General features: G+C 45.0%; 1 protein-coding gene across 1 annotated transcript in view; it reads right to left on the reverse strand.

Moving 5' to 3' along the window:
- The window catches only part of ank2b (ankyrin 2b, neuronal), a 329,543-nt gene that overhangs the window by 267,372 nt on the left and 44,146 nt on the right, over positions 1–18,025 (reverse strand). The window lies entirely within an intron of this gene.

An 18,025-nucleotide genomic window follows, 5' to 3' on the forward strand; every position in this document is an offset into this window, starting at 1 on the left:
GGAATAAAACAAAAAGTAGGAAAAAAGGAGAGGCGCAATTCTTCCTCCTGGAAATACCAGGAGTTGAAGAGTACGGTTAATGTCCACCCGCCGAGTGCAGACAATCACACACCGCCGTACAGTGTAACTCACACAATCACACACAGTGTAACTCACACAATCACACACCGCCATACAGTGTAACTCACACAATCACACACCGCCGTACAGTGTAACTCACACAATCACACACCGCCGTACAGTGTAACTCACACATCGCCGTACAGTGTAACTCACACAATCACACACCGCCGTACAGTGTAACTCACACATCGCCTTACAGTGTAACTCACACATCGCCTTACAGTGTAACTCACACAATCACACACCGCCGTACAGTGTAACTCACACAATCACACACCGCCATACAGTGTAACTCACACAATCACAAACCGCCATACAGTGTAACTCACACAATCACACACCGCCGTACAGTGTAACTCACACAATCACACACCGCCGTACAGTGTAACTCACACAATCACACACCGCCGTACAGTGTAACTCACACATCGCCGTACAGTGTAACTCACACAATCACACATCGCCGTACAGTGTAACTCACACAATCACACACCGCCGTACAGTGTAACTCACACATCGCCTTACAGTGTAACTCACACATCGCCTTACAGTGTAACTCACACAATCACACACCGCCGTACAGTGTAACTCACACAATCACACACCGCCGTACAGTGTAACTCACACATCGCCTTACAGTGTAACTCACACATCGCCTTACAGTGTAACTCACACAATCACACACCGCCGTACAGTGTAACTCACACAATCACACACCGCCGTACAGTGTAACTCACACATCGCCGTACAGTGTAACTCACACAATCACACATCGCCGTACAGTGTAACTCACACAATCACACACCGCCGTACAGTGTAACTCACACATCGCCTTACAGTGTAACTCACACATCGCCTTACAGTGTAACTCACACAATCACACACCGCCGTACAGTGTAACTCACACAATCACACACCGCCGTACAGTGTAACTCACACATCGCCTTACAGTGTAACTCACACATCGCCTTACAGTGTAACTCACACAATCACACACCGCCGTACAGTGTAACTCACACAATCACACATCGCCGTACAGTGTAACTCACACATCGCCGTACAGTGTAACTCACACAATCACACATCGCCGTACAGTGTAACTCACACACCGCCGTACAGTGTAACTCACACATCGCCGTACAGTGTAACTCACACACCGCCGTACAGTGTAACTCACACATCGCCTTACAGTGTAACTCACACATCGCCTTACAGTGTAACTCACACAATCACACACCGCCGTACAGTGTAACTCACACAATCACACATCGCCGTACAGTGTAACTCACACATCGCCGTACAGTGTAACTCACACAATCACACATCGCCGTACAGTGTAACTCACACACCGCCGTACAGTGTAACTCACACACCGCCGTACAGTGTAACTCACACATCGCCTTACAGTGTAACTCACACATCGCCTTACAGTGTAACTCACACAATCACACACCGCCGTACAGTGTAACTCACACAATCACACATCGCCGTACAGTGTAACTCACACATCGCCGTACAGTGTAACTCACACACCGCCGTACAGTGTAACTCACACATCGCCGTACAGTGTAACTCACACACCGCCGTACAGTGTAACTCACACACCGCCGTACAGTGTAACTCACACACCGCCGTACAGTGTAACTCACACACCGCCGTACAGTGTAACTCACACATCGCCGTACAGTGTAACTCACACACCGCCGTACAGTGTAACTCACACACCGCCGTACAGTGTAACTCACACACCGCCGTACAGTGTAACTCACACAATCACACACCGCCGTACAGTGTAACTCACACAATCACACACCGCCATACAGTGTAACTCACACAATCACACACCGCCGTACAGTGTAACTCACACATCGCCGTACAGTGTAACTCACACAATCACACATCGCCGTACAGTGTAACTCACACAATCACACACCGCCGTACAGTGTAACTCACACATCGCCTTACAGTGTAACTCACACATCGCCTTACAGTGTAACTCACACAATCACACACCGCCGTACAGTGTAACTCACACAATCACACACCGCCATACAGTGTAACTCACACAATCACAAACCGCCATACAGTGTAACTCACACAATCACACACCGCCGTACAGTGTAACTCACACAATCACACACCGCCGTACAGTGTAACTCACACATCGACGTACAGTGTAACTCACACAATCACACATCGCCGTACAGTGTAACTCACACAATCACACATCGCCGTACAGTGTAACTCACACAATCACACACCGCCGTACAGTGTAACTCACACATCGCCTTACAGTGTAACTCACACATCGCCTTACAGTGTAACTCACACAATCACACACCGCCGTACAGTGTAACTCACACAATCACACACCGCCGTACAATGTAACTCACACATCGCCTTACAGTGTAACTCACACATCGCCTTACAGTGTAACTCACACAATCACACACCGCCGTACAGTGTAACTCACACAATCACACACCGCCGTACAGTGTAACTCACACATCGCCGTACAGTGTAACTCACACAATCACACATCGCCGTACAGTGTAACTCACACAATCACACACCGCCGTACAGTGTAACTCACACATCGCCTTACAGTGTAACTCACACATCGCCTTACAGTGTAACTCACACAATCACACACCGCCGTACAGTGTAACTCACACAATCACACACCGCCGTACAGTGTAACTCACACATCGCCTTACAGTGTAACTCACACAATCACACACCGCCGTACAGTGTAACTCACACAATCACACATCGCCGTACAGTGTAACTCACACATCGCCGTACAGTGTAACTCACACAATCACACATCGCCGTACAGTGTAACTCACACACCGCCGTACAGTGTAACTCACACATCGCCGTACAGTGTAACTCACACATCGCCGTACAGTGTACAGTGTAACTCACACACCGCCGTACAGTGTAACTCACACATCGCCGTACAGTGTAACTCACACACCGCCGTACAGTGTAACTCACACATCGCCGTACAGTGTAACTCACACACCGCCGTACAGTGTAACTCACACACCGCCGTACAGTGTAACTCACACATCGCCGTACAGTGTAACTCACACACCGCCGTACAGTGTAACTCACACAATCACACACCGCCGTACAGTGTAACTCACACAATCACACACCGCCATACAGTGTAACTCACACAATCACACACCGCCGTACAGTGTAACTCACACACCGCCATACAGTGTAACTCACACAATCACACACCGCCGTACAGTGTAACTCACACAATCACACACCGCCGTACAGTGTAACTCACACAATCACACACCACTTTTTCATCAGGCAAAAAAAAAACGGTCCTGATACCTGACTGCTTTCGGTAGGGAGAATCATTGGTCCACTGAAATGTCATACTGACCTATCACTGTTATTTATGCTGAATGTAATTGAAGCAGTAACCAATGAGGAGGTCTGACAGGGCTAGGTCAAACTGCAGTTGATAGCATTAGGTCCCTTTAACAGAGAATGACTGGATACTGTGGTCATAACTGTCACTGCTAGTTTATTGAAGCCAGTGCAGGCCATTTGAGAAGAACAGCTGTCACTTTTCTCTTGTTTTAAGAACTGATGAGTTAGACAATATGACAAGCTGATGCTTCCCCATCCCCTGAGTCACCACAGATCTTCAAATAAAAGGATAGTAGGGCAACCACATTAGGACATCCTCAGGCGCAGCTAAGGAGATTAAATAGTGCAGGGTTGAGAGATGACTAGGGTACAGATGAGAGTTGAGGCTGAGAACTGAGGATGTCCTAATATGGATGCCAACGGGGGGAAAACACATCCTTGTGACAGGAGTGCCAAGAGGAACAGTGACTGAAGTAAATGGTTTCTGCCTCTGCCGGGCATCAGCACAAACTAACCACACACACTCTGACAGGCACAAACTAACCACACACACTCTGACAGGCACATACTAACCACAGTGACAGGCACAAACTAACCACACACACTCTGACAGGCACAAACTAACCACACACACTCTGACAGGCACATACTAACCACAGTGACAGGCACAAACTAACCACACACACAGTGACAGGCACATACTAACCACACACAGTGACAGGCACATACTAACCACACACACACACAGTGACAGGCACATACTAACCACACACACACTGACAGGCACAAACTAACCACACACACACACTCTGACAGGCACAAACTAACCACACATACACTGACAGGCAAACTAACCACACACACACTGACAGGCACAAATTAACCACACAAACACACTGACAGACACAAACTAACCACACACACACACTGACAGGCACAAACTAACCACACACACACACTGACAGGCACAAACTAACCACACACACACACTGACAGGCACAAACTAACCACACACACACACTGACAGGCAAACTAACCACACACACACACACACACACACACACTGACAGGCACAAACTAACCACACACACACACTGACAGGCACAAACTAACCACACACACACACTGACAGGCACAAACTAACCACACACACACACTGACAGGCACAAACTAACCACACACACACACTGACAGGCAAACTAACCACACACACACACACTGACAGGCACAAACTAACCACACACACACACTGACAGGCACAAACTAACCACACACACACATGACAGGCACAAACTAACCACACACACACACTGACAGGCACATACTAACCACACACACACACAGTGACAGGCAAACTAACCACACACACACACACACACACACTGACAGGCACAAACTAACCACACACACACACACACACACACACACACACACACACACACACACACACACACACACACACACACACACACACACAGTGCTCAAAATAGCCCACGTTAATATATGTAGCTTAAGAAACAAGGTTCATGAAATCAATAATTTGCACATAACAGATGACATTCATATTCTATCTCTGAAACTCACTTAGATAATACCTTTGATGATACAGTGGTAGCAATACAAGGTTATAACATTTATAGAAAATATAGAAATGCCAATGGTGGAGGTGTTGCTGTTTATATTCAGAACCACATTCCTGTAAAGATTAGAGAGGATCTCATGTTACTGTTGAAGTAATATGGCTACAGGTTCATCTGCCTCACCTAAAGCCCATTCTGGTAGGAAGCTGCTATAGACCACCAAGTGCTAACAGTCAGTATCTGGATAACACGTGCGAAATGCTTGATAATGTTTGTGATATCAACAGAGAGGTATATTTTCTGGGTGATTTAAATATTGACTGGCTTTCATCAAGCTGCCCACTCAAGAAAAAGCTTCAAACTGTAACCAGTGCCTGCAACCTGGTTCAGGCTATCAGTCAACCTACCAGGGTAGTTACAAACAGCACAGGAATGAAATCATCAACATGTATTGATCACATCTTTACTAATGCTGTAGAAATTAGCTTGAAAACAGTATCCAGATCCATTGGATGTGGTGATCACAATATAGCAGCCATATCTAGGAAAACCAAAGTTCCAAAGCCTGGGCCTAATATAGTGTATAAGAGGTCATACAATATGTTTTGTAGTGATTCCTATGTTATTAATGTAAAGAATATCTGTTGGTCCATGGTGTGTAAGAGGAGCACATAGACACTGCACTTGACACATTTATGAAATTGCTTATTCCAGTTGCTAATAAGCATGCACCCATTAAGAAAATGACTGTAAAAACTGTTAAATCCCCGTGGATTGATGAGGAATTATATGGTTGAGAGGGACGAGGCAAAAGAAATGGCAAATAAGTCTGGCTGCACAACCGATTGGCAAACTTATTGCAAATTGAAAAGTCATGTGACTAAACTGATTAACTTCTTCGGGGTAGGGGGCAGTATTCGGAAGTTTGGATGAATGAGGTGCCCAAAATAAACTGCCTGTTACTCAGGCCCAGAAGCTAGGATATGCATATATGCAGTTCCTAGGGCTTCCAGTAGATGTCAACAGTCTTTAGAAAGAGTTTCAGGCTTGTTTTTTGAAAAATGAGCTAGAATTTGTAGTTTTTGTAAGTGGCTCCCATTTTGGCTGTAGTGTTTGTAGCGCTTTCCGGTGAGGGCACGCACTTCGTTATTCATCTCCGGTAATGAACATACTATTCTCCATCTTAAATTTGATCATTTATTTACATATTAGGGTACCTGAGGATTGATTAGAAACGTTGTTTGACTTGTTTGGACGAAGTTTATTGGTAACTTACAGGATTCATTTGTATGCATTTTGAGCGAGGGAAACCGGTGGATTACTGAGTCAAGCGCGCCAACTAAACTAACTTTTTGGGGATATAAAGAAGGACTTTATCGAACAAAAGGACCATTTGTTATGTAGCTGGGACCCTTGTGATTGCAACCAGATTAAGATCTTCAAAAGGTAAGTGATTTATTTTATCGCTATTTCTGACTTTGTGACGCTTCTGCTTGGTTGGCAAATGTATGTAAGGCTTTTGTGTGCGGGTCGCTGTCCTCAGATAATCGCATGGTGTGCTTTCGCCGTAAAGCCTTTTTGAAATCTGACAAAATGGCTGGATTAACAAGAAGTTACACTTTTAAATGATGTATAACACTTGTATTTTCATGAATGTTTAATATTAAGATTTTTGTAATTTGAATTTCGCGCTCTGCAATTTCACCAGATATTGGCCAGGTGGGATGGTAGCATCCCACCTACCTCAAAGAGGTTAACAAGAAAAAGAAACTACACTATGAAACCAAGATTAATGAAATAAAGAATGATAGTAAAAAGCTCTGGAGCAACTTCAATGAAATTCTGGGAAAAAAGGCAAACTCAGCTCCATCATTCATTGAACCAGATGGCTCACTCATCACAAAACCAACTGATATTGCCAACTACTGTGGGGGAAGAAAGTATTTGATCCCCTGCTGATTTTGTACGTTTGCCCACTTACAAAGAAATGATCAGTCTATAATTTTAATGGTAGGTTTATATGAACAGTCAGAGATATAATAACAAAAAACGCATGTCAAAAATTTTATAAAATGATTTGCAATTTAATGAGGGAAATAAATATTTGACCCCTCTGCAAAACATGACTTAGCACTTGGTGGCAAAACCCTTGTTAGCAATCACAGAGGTCAGACGTTTCTTGTAGTTGGCCACGAGGTTTGCACACATCTCAAGAGGGATTTTTTCCCACTCCTCTTTGCAGATCTTCTCCAAGTCATTAAGGTTTCGAGGCTGACGTTTGGCAACTCGAACCTTCAGCTCCCTAGACAGATTTTCTATGGGATTAAGGTCTGGAGACTGGCTAGGCCACTCCAGGACCTTAATGTGCTTCTTCTTGAGCCACTCCTTCGTTGCCTTGGCTGTGTGTTTTGGGTCATTGTCATGCTGGAATACCCATCCACGACCCATTTTCAATGCCCTTGCTGAGGGAAGGAGGTTCTCACCCAAGATTTGACAGTACATGGCCCCGTCAAATGATGCGGTGAAGTTGTCCTGTCCCTTTAGCAGAAAAACACCCCCAAAGCATAATGTTTCCACCTCCATGTTTGACGGTGGAGATGGTGTTCTTAGGGTCATAGGCAGCATTCCTCCTCCTCCAAACACGGCGAGTTGAGTTGATGCCAAAGAGCTCCATTTTGGTCTCATTTGACCACAACACTTTCACCAGTTGTCCTCTGAATCATTCAGATGTTCATTGGCAAACTTCAGACGGGCATGTATATGTATTCTTGAGCAGGGGGACCTTGCGGGCGCTGCAGGATTTCAGTCCTTCACGGCGTAGTGTGTTACCAATTGTTTTCTTGGTGACTATGGTCCCAGCTGCCTTGAGATCTTTGACAAGATCCTCCGGTGTAGTTCTGGGCTGATTCCTCACCGTTCTCATGATCATTGCAACTCCACGAGGTGAGATCTTGCATGGAGCCCTAGGCCGAGGGAGATTGACAGTTCTTTTGTGTTTCTTCCATTTGCGAATAATCGCACCAAATGTTGTCACCTTCTCACCAAGCTGCTTGGCGATGGTCTTGTAGCCCATTCCAGCCTTGTGTAGGTCTACAATGTTGTCCCTGACATCCTTGGAGAGCTCTTTGGTCTTGGCCATGGTGGAGAGTGTGGAATCTGATTGATTGATTGCTTCTGTGGACAGGTGTCTTTTATACAGGTATCAAGCTGCGGTTAGGAGCATTCCCTTTAAGAGTGTGCTCCTCATCTCAGCTCATTACCTGAATAAAAAAGACACCTGGGAGCCAGAAATCTTTCTGATTGAGAGGGGGTCAAATACTTATTTCCCTCATTAAAATGCAAATCAATTTATAACATTTTTGACATGCGTTTTTCTCAATATTTTTGTTGTTATTCTGTCTTTCACTGTTCAAATAAACCTAACATTAAAATTATAGACTGAAAATTTCTTTGTCAGTGGGAAAACATACAAAATCAGCAGGGGATCAAATACTTTTTTCCCCCCACTGTATAATGATTTTTTTCATTGGCAAGATTAGCAAATTTAGGCATAACATGCCAGCAACAAATGCTGACACTACACATCCAAATATATCTGACCAAATTATGAAAGACAAGCACTGTAATTTTAAATTCCTGTCAGGAGGTCTATGTGTAGCTGGTGTATAGGAGTCAGGCACGGGACAGCAGATAAGAGTAAATAAACGTATTTTACTCAACATATAACAAATGCAATACAATAACAGAGCCCACAATAACAGACCTACTTACATAGAAACAATCACTCACAAACAAACAAACACGGGGGAACAGAGGGTTAAATAATGAACAGGTAATTGGGGGATTGAAACCAGGTGTGTAAGACAAAGACAAAACAAATGGAAAATGAAAAGTGCATCGGCGATGGCTAGAAGGCCGGTGACGTCGACCGCCGAACGCCGCCCGAACAAGGAGAGGGACCGACTTCGGCGGAAGTCGTGACAGTACCCCCCCCCCCTTGATGCGCGGCTCCAGCAGCGCGCCAACACCGACCTCGGGGACGACCCGGAGGACGAGTCGCAGGGCGATCCGGATGGAGACGGTGGAAATCCCGTAGCAACGAAGGGTCCAGGACGTCCTCCACCGGCACCCAGCATCTCTCCTCCGGACCGGACCCCCCAGACGTTCCATGAACGCTCTCCAGACCCTGGACGTGAACTGGGGACCCCGATCAGAGACTATATCCTCAGGCACCCCGTAGTGCCGGAAGACGTGAGTGAACAGGGCCTCCGCAGTCTGTAGGGCCGTAGGGAGATCGGGCTAAGAGAGGAGCCAGGGTCCGGAAGTCCAATGCAAAATCCTGTGCGCTCCTCATCCCCTGCCTTAGGTGGAACAGTTGTTCACCTGCCGCTCGACCCTCAGGGGGGTGGTCGAACACTGCACGAAAGCGGCGGGTGAACTCGGCATAATGGCCCAACACCGCGTCTCCCTCACTCCATATGGTGTTGGCCCACTCCAGGGCTTTGCCTGAGAGGCAGGAGACGAGGGCGGACACGCTCTCACGTCCCGAAGGAGCCGGGTGGACGGTCGCCAGGTAGAGCTCAAGCTGGAGTAGGAACCCCTGGCATCCGGCAGCCGTCCCATCAAACTCCCTCGGGAGCGTGAGCCGGATCCCGCAGGAACCGGGTGAAGGAGGGGTGGACAGTGGGACCTGCTGTAGTGGGGCTGGTGGAGGCGCTGGACGACCTCGTCCTCTCTCCCAACGATCCATCTTCTGCAGCACGCGATCCACGGTGGTGCCCAGATGTTGCAATATGGTCGCGTGCTGCTGAACGTGCTGCTCTTTCTCTGAGGGGAGGGCGTCTGCTCCTGCTGACTCCATTCTTTCGGGTGAGTGATTCTGTCAGGAGGTCTATGTGTAGCTGGTGTATAGGAGTCAGGCGCAGGACAGCAGATAAGAGTAATTTTACTCAACATATAATAAATGCAATACAATAACAGAGCCCACAATAACGGACCTACCTACATAGAAACAATCACTCACAAACAAAAATGGGGGAACAGAGGGTCAAATAATGAACAGGTAATTGGGGGATTGAAACCAGGTGTGTAAGACAAAGACCAAACAAAACAAATGGAAAATGAAAAGTGGATCGGCGATGGCTAGAAGGCCGGTGACGTTGACCGCCGAACACCGCCCAAACAAGGAGAGGGACCGACTTTGGCGGAAGTCGTGACAATTCCGTAAAGTTAGTGTGGAAGAGGTAAACATTTTTTTGTTGTCTATGAACAATGACAAGCCACCGGGGTCTGACAACTTGGATGGAAAATTACTGAGGATAATAGCAGACGATATTACAAGTCCTGCTTGCCACATCTTCAGTTTAAGCCTACTAGAAAGTGTGTGCCCTCAGGCTTGGAGTGAAGCAAAAGTAATTCCGCTACCTAAGAATAGTAAAGCCCCCTTTACTGGCTCAAATTGCCGACCAATCAGCCTGTTACCAACCCTTAGTAAACTTTTGGAAAAAATGGTGTTTGACAAGATACAATGCTATTTAACAGTAAACAAATTGACAACAAACATTCAGCATGCTTAAAGAGAAGGACATTCAACAAGCACGGCACAAATGACTGATGATTGGCTGAGAGAAATTTATGATAAAAAGATTGTGGGGGCTGTTTTGTTAGACTTCAGTGCGGCCTTTGACATTATCGATCAGTCTGCTGCTTGCAAAACGTATGTGTTATGGCTTTACACCCCCTGCTATATTGTGGATAAAGAGTTACCTGTTTAACAGAACACAGAGGGTGTTCTTTAATGGAAGCCTCTCCAACATAATCTAGGTAGAATCAGGAATTCCTCAAGGCAGCTGTCTAGGCCCATTACTTTTTAAAATCTTTACTAAGGAATTGCCACTGGCTTTCAGGAAAGCCAGAGTGTCTAAGTATGAGGATGACTCAACACTATACAGTCGTGGCCAAAAGTTTTGAGAATGACACAAATATTAATTTTCACAAAGTCTTCTGCCTCAGTTTGTATGATGCCAATTTGCATATACTCCAGAATGTTATGAAGAGTGATCAGATGAATTGCAATTAATTGCAAAGTCCCTCTTTGCCGTGCAAATGAACTGAATCCCCAAAAAACATTTCCACTGCATTTCAGCCCTGCCACAAAAGGACCAGCTGACATCATGTCAGTGATTCTCTCGTTAACACAGGTGTGAGTGTTGACGAGGACAAGGCTGAAAAAAAAATCAGTTAACCACCTAACCGAGGAACTCAATTTAACCTTGCGCAATACCCTAGATGCAGTTGCACCCCTAAAAACTAAAAACATCTGTCATAAGAAACTAGCTCCCTGGTATACAGAAAATACACGAGCTCTGAAGCAAGCTTCCAGAAAATTGGAACGGAAATGGCGCCACACCAAACTGGAAGTCTTCCGATTAGCTTGGAAAGACAGTACCGTGCAGTATCGAAGAGCCCTTACTGCTGCTCGATCATCCTATTTTTCCAACTTAATTGAGGAAAATAAGAACAATCCGAAATTTCTTTTTGATACTGTCGCAAAGCTAACTAAAAAGCAGCCTTCGCAAATGGAGGATGGCTTTCACTTCAGCAGTAATAAAATTATGAACTTCTTTGAGGAAAAGATCATGATCATTAGAAAGCAAATTACAGACTCCTCTTTAAATCTGGGTATTCCTCCAAAGCTCCATTGTCCTGAGTCTACACAACTCTGCCAGGACCTAGGATCAAGGGAGATACTAAAGTGTTTTAGTACTATATCTCTTGACGCAAAGATGAAAATAATCATGGCCTCCAAACCCTCAAGCTGCATACTGGACCCTATTCCAACTAAACTACTGAAAGAGCTGCTTCCTGTGCTTGGCCCTCCTATGTTGAACATAATAAACGGCTCTCTATCCACCGGATGTGTACCAAGCTCACTAAAAGTGGCAGTAATAAAGCCTCTCTTGAAAAAGCCGAATCTTGATCCAGAAATTATAAAAAAACTATCGGCCTATATCGAATCTTCCATTCCTCTCAAAAATTTTTGAAAAAGCTGTTGCACAGCAACTCACTGCCTTCCTGAAGACAAACAATGTATACGAAACGCTTCAGTCTGGTTTTAGACCCCATCATAGCACTGAGACTGCACTTGTGAAGGTGGTAAATGACCTTTTAATGACGTCAGACCGAGGCTCTGCATCTGTCCTCGTGCTCCTAGATCTTAGTGCCGCTTTTGATACCATCGATCACCACATTCTTTTGGAGAGATTGGAAACCCAAATTGGTCTACATGGACAAGTTCTGGCCTGGTTTAGATCTTATCTGTCGGAAAGTTATCAGTTTGTCTCTGTGAATGGTTTGTCCTCTGACAAATCAATTGTAAATTTCGGTGTTCCTCAAGGTTCCGTTTTAGGACCACTATTGTTTTCACTATATATTTTACCTCTTGGGGATGTCATTCGAAAACATAATGTTAAATTTCACTGCTATGCGGACGACACACAGCTGTACATTTCAATGAAACATGGTGAAGCCCCAAAATTGCCCTCGCTAGAAGCCTGTGTTTCAGACATAAAGAAGTGGATGGCTGCAAACTTTCTATTTTTAAACTCGGACAAAACAGAGATGCTTGTTCTAGGTCCCAAGAAACAAAGAGATCTTCTGTTGAATCTGACAATTAATCTGGATGGTTGTACAGTCGTCTCAAATAAAACTGTGAAGGACCTCGGCGTTACTCTGGACCCTGATCTCTCTTTTGAAGAACATATCAAGACTGTTTCAAGGACAGCTTTTTTCCATCTACGTAACATTGCAAAAATCGGAAATTTTCTGTCCAAAAATGACGCCGAAAAATTAATCCATGCTTTTGTTACTTCTAGGCTGGACTACTGCAATGCTCTACTTTCCGGCTACCCGGATAAAGCACTAAATAAACTTCAGTTAGTGCTAAATACGGCTGCTAGAATCCTGACTAGAACCAAAAAATTTGATCATATTACTCCAGTGTCCAGTGGCCTCCCTACACTGGCTTCCTGTTAAGGCAAGGGCTGATTTCAAGGTTTTACTGCTAACCTACAAAGCATTACATGGGCTTGCTCCTACCTATCTTTCCGATTTGGTCCTGCCGTACATACCTACACGTACGCTACGGTCACAAGACGCAGGCCTCCTAATTGTCCCTAGAATTTCTAAGCAAACGGCTGGAGGTAGGGCTTTCTCCTATAGAGCTCCATTTTTATGGAATGGTCTGCCTACCAATGTGAGAGACGCAGACTCAGTCTCAACCTTTAAGTCTTTACTGAAGACTTATCTCTTCAGTAGGTTCTATGATTAAGTATAGTCTGGCCCAGGAGTGTGAAGGTGAACGGAAAGGCTGGAGCAACGAACCGCCCTTGCTGTCTCTGCCTCGCCGGTTCCCCTCTTTCCACTGGGATTCTCTGCCTCTAACCCTTTTACAGGGGCTGAGTCACTGGCCTACTGGTGTTCTTCCATGCCGTCCATGGGAGGGGTGCGTCACTTGAGTGGGTTGAGTCACTGACGTGGTCTTCCTGTCTGGGTTGGCGCCCCCCCCTTTGGGTTGTGCCATGGCGGAGATCGTTGTGGGCTATACTCGGCCTTGTCTTAGGACGGTAAGTTGGTGGTTGGAGACATCCCTCTAGTGGTGTGGGGGCTGTGCTTTGGCAAAGTGGGTGGGGTTATATCCTGCCTGTTTGGCCCTGTCCGGGGTATCATCGGATGGGGCCACAGTGTCTTCTGATCCCTCCTGTCTCAGCCTCCAGTATTTATGCTGCAGTAGTTTATGTGTCGGGGGCTAGGGTCAGTCTGTTACATCTGGAGTATTTCTCTTGTCTTATCCGGTGTCCTGTGTGTATTTAAATATGCTCTCTCTAATTCTCTCTTTCTCTCTTTCTCTCTCTCGGAGGACCTGAGCCCTAGGACCATGCCTCAGGACTACCTGGTATGATGACTTCTTGCTGTCCCCAGTCCACCTGGCCGTGCTGCTGCTCCAGTTTCAACTGTTCTGCCTGCGGCTATGGAACCCTGACCTGTTCACCGGACGTGCTTGTTGCACCCTCGACAACTACTATGATTATTATTATTTGACCATGCTGGTCATTTATGAACATTTTAACATTTTACTCTTGACCATGTTCTGTTATAATATCCACCCTGCACAGCCAGAAGAGGACTGGCCACCCCTCATAGCCTGGTTCCTCTCTAGGTTTCTTCCTAGGTTTTTGGCCTTTCTAGGGAGTTTTTCCTAGGGAGTTTTTCCTAGCCACCGTGCTTCTTTCACATGCTTTGCTTGCTGTTTGGGGTTTTAGGCTGGGTTTATGTAGAGCACTTTGAGAATATCAGCTGATGTACGAAGGGCTATATAAAAATACATTTTGATTTGATTTGAAGATCACTCTGTCATGCTGATTGAGTTCAAATAACAAACTGGAAGATTCAAAAGGTTGAACTGGAAGATTCAAAAGGAGGGTGGTGCTTGGAATCATTGTTCTTCCTTGGTTATTGCCTTGCACAAAAAGGGCTTCACAGGCAAGGATATTGCTGCCAGTAAGATTGCACCTAAATCAACCATTTATTGGATCATCAAGTACTTCAAGGAGAGCGGTTCAATTGTTGTGAAGAAGGCTTCAGGGCGCCCAAGAAAGTCCAGCAAGCGCCAGGACCGTCTCCTAAAGTTGATTCAGCTGCGGGATCGGGGCACCACCAGTACATAGCTTTCTCAGAAATGGCAGCAGGCAGGTGTGAGTGCAGCAGGCAGGTGTGAGTGTATCTGCACGCACAGTGAGGCGAAGACTTTTGGAGGATGGCCTGGTGTCAAGAAGGGCAGCAAAGAAGCCACTTCTCTCCGGGAAAAACATCAGGGACAGACTGATATTCTGCAAAAGGTACAGGGATTGGACTGCTGAGGACTGCGGTAAAGTCATTTTCTCTGATGAATCCCCTTTCCGATTGTTTGGGGCATCCGGAAAAAAGCTTGTCCGGAGAAGACAAGGTGAGCGCTACCATCAGTCCTGTGTCATGCCAACAGTAAAGCATCCTGAGAGCATTCATGTGTGGGGTTGCTTCTCAGCCAAGGGAGTGGGCTCAATCACAATTTTGCCTAAGAACACAGCCATGAATAAAGAATGGTACCAACACATCCTCCGAGAGCAACTTCTCCCAACCATCCAGGAAGAGTTTGGTGATGAACAATGCCTTTAATTGACAGCATGCCAGGACGGACTGCAGAGGTCTTGAAAAAGAAGGGTCAACACTGCAAATATTGACTCTTTGCATCAACTTCATGTAATTGTTAATAAAAGCCTTTGACACTTATGAAATGCTTGTAATTATACTTCAGTATCCATAGTAAGATCTGACAAAAATATCTAAAGACACTGAGGCAGCAGACTTTGTGGAAATTAATATTTGTGTCATTCTCAAAATGTTTTGCCACGACTGTACATGTCAGCTACTACAGCGACTGAAATGACTGCAACACTGAACAAAGATTTGCAGTTAGTTTCAGAGTGGGTGGCAAGGAATAAGTTAGTCCTAAATATTTTTTAAACTAAAAGCATTGTATTTGGGACAAATCATTCACTAAACCCTAAACCTCAATAAAATGTTGTAATAATGTGGAAATTGAGCAAGTTGAGGTGACTAAACTGCTTGGAGTTACCCTGGATTGGAAACTGGCATGGTCAAAACGTAACAAAACAACAGTAGCTAGGATGGGGAGAAGTATGTCTATGATAAGGCACTGCTCTACCTTCTGGACAGCACTGTCAACAAAGCAGGTCCTACAGGCCCTAATTTTGTTGCACCTGGACTACTGTTCAGTCGTGTGGTCAGGAGCCACAAAAAAGGACTTGCAATTGCAATTGGTTCAGAACAGGTTCAGAACAGGGCAGCACGGCTGGCCCTTGGATGTACACAGAAAGCTAATATTAACAATATGCATGTCAATCTCTCCTGGCTCAAAGTGGAGGAGAGATTGACTTCATCACTGCGTGTATTTATGAGAGGTAATGATATGTTGAATGCACCGAGCTGTCTGTTTGAACTACTGACACACAACTCGGACACCCATGCATACCCCACCAGACATGCCACCAGAGGTCTCTTGACAGTCCCCAAGTCCAGAGGGAGGCGCACAGTAATACATAGAGCCATGACTACATGGAACTCTATTCCACATCAAGTAACTCATACAAGCATTAAAATTTGATTTAAAAAACAGATAAAAAAACACTTTATGGAACAGCGGGGACTGTGAAGCAACACAAACATAGGTGCACACACACACACACACACACACACACACACACACACACACACATAGCATACGCACTATACACACACGTAAACATGGATTTTGTATGTATATATGTGGTAGTGGTGGAGTAGGGGCCTGAGGGCACAGTCTGAATGTATTGTGATGTTTTTAAAATTGTATAAACTGCCTTAATTTTGCTGGACCCCAGGAAGAGTAGCTGCTGATGGAGATCCATAATAAATACAAATACACAGTGACAGGCACATACTAACCACACACACACTCTCTGACAGGCACAAACTAACCACACACACACTCTGACAGGCACATAAATGGAAGGAGAGGAAATGAAAGAGAGAATAAAGAGATCAGATCATGTGACGACGACGCTGTATCTTTAACACAATGTAACTATGATGTTTCCCCAGGGAAGCATTTCTTTGGGACACAGACAGACAGACAGACAGACAGACAGACAGACAGACAGACAGACAGACAGACAGACAGACAGACAGACAGACAGACAGACAGACAGACAGACAGACAGACAGACAGACAGACAGACAGACAGACAGACAGACAGACAGACAGACAGACAGACAGACAGACAGACAATGCTCTGCCTGACTATCATCCAGCGGATGCTGCTGTATGTCACAGAATATGAAGAAAATAGGGCAGGCAGGAGATTTTGCTCAGGTTTTACGTAAATGGTTTGAGCTAAAACAATTCCAGGAAAAATGTCATAAACCAGAATGGGAGAACGTAATACATGTGGATCTAGAGGGATGTGATTTAAAGGATTTCCAAAGGTGTCAACCACAGGTCGTATTTAATCACGTTCACTGCTCAGACAAGGGAACACTAAGAAATATGTCTCCTTCAGAGCCGAGAGACCATTCCCTGTTTTACGAGCTCCCCTGTTAGATGTTTACAGCTCAACATAAGGACAGACAGGCCCAAGCAGCATACACTATTGTACACAGCTCCTGCATACACAATGCTTACTGAGGAGGCCAGTCACGATCTCAGAACTGTGTTTTCATCCAACTATATGCATTTAAACCCATGTTGTTGTTTTTTTTACACAGAACGGATTCTTCAGCGTAGAATAACGTCATCCCACCATGTTTTAAGAAACAGGAAGGGGTTTACCAGTCTCTTGGAAAACCTTATTATGAACAGAACTCCTCTATACAGGTGTTTGTTATGAGGGAAGTTGATAAATGTCATGAATCTAACCACGAGCTAGCCTCACATTGTTTTAGCTCTACAGCTCCATATTATGCAAATTCACAGAAAGCTATTCATAACTGCAGATAGGGACAAATTATATTTGACAGCTCGGTCCAAATATTTATCTCATGAATTCAATATTTACATTATGATTTTATTACAATCCCTATTTCCTGAAAAGAAAGTAAACCATGCATTATACGGCATGTGGAAAGTATTTCTGTTGTTTCCTATAATTCTCCCTCCCTCTAATTCTAAACTACTCTATAGAGGTTTAACCTGTTTATGACAGGTGCAATGCTTTGCCACAAAGCCTCAGAAGTGGCCCACCTTGTCTCTGAAAGTCTATTTTTAGACTCTGAAAATCTATTATCTGCCAGTCAGGGGGCTATAAACTATTTCTATTTTAGCAGCCATGACC

Source organism: Salmo salar, chromosome ssa07 (genome assembly GCF_905237065.1).
Source record: "Salmo salar chromosome ssa07, Ssal_v3.1, whole genome shotgun sequence".
Lineage (NCBI taxonomy): Eukaryota > Metazoa > Chordata > Actinopteri > Salmoniformes > Salmonidae > Salmo > Salmo salar.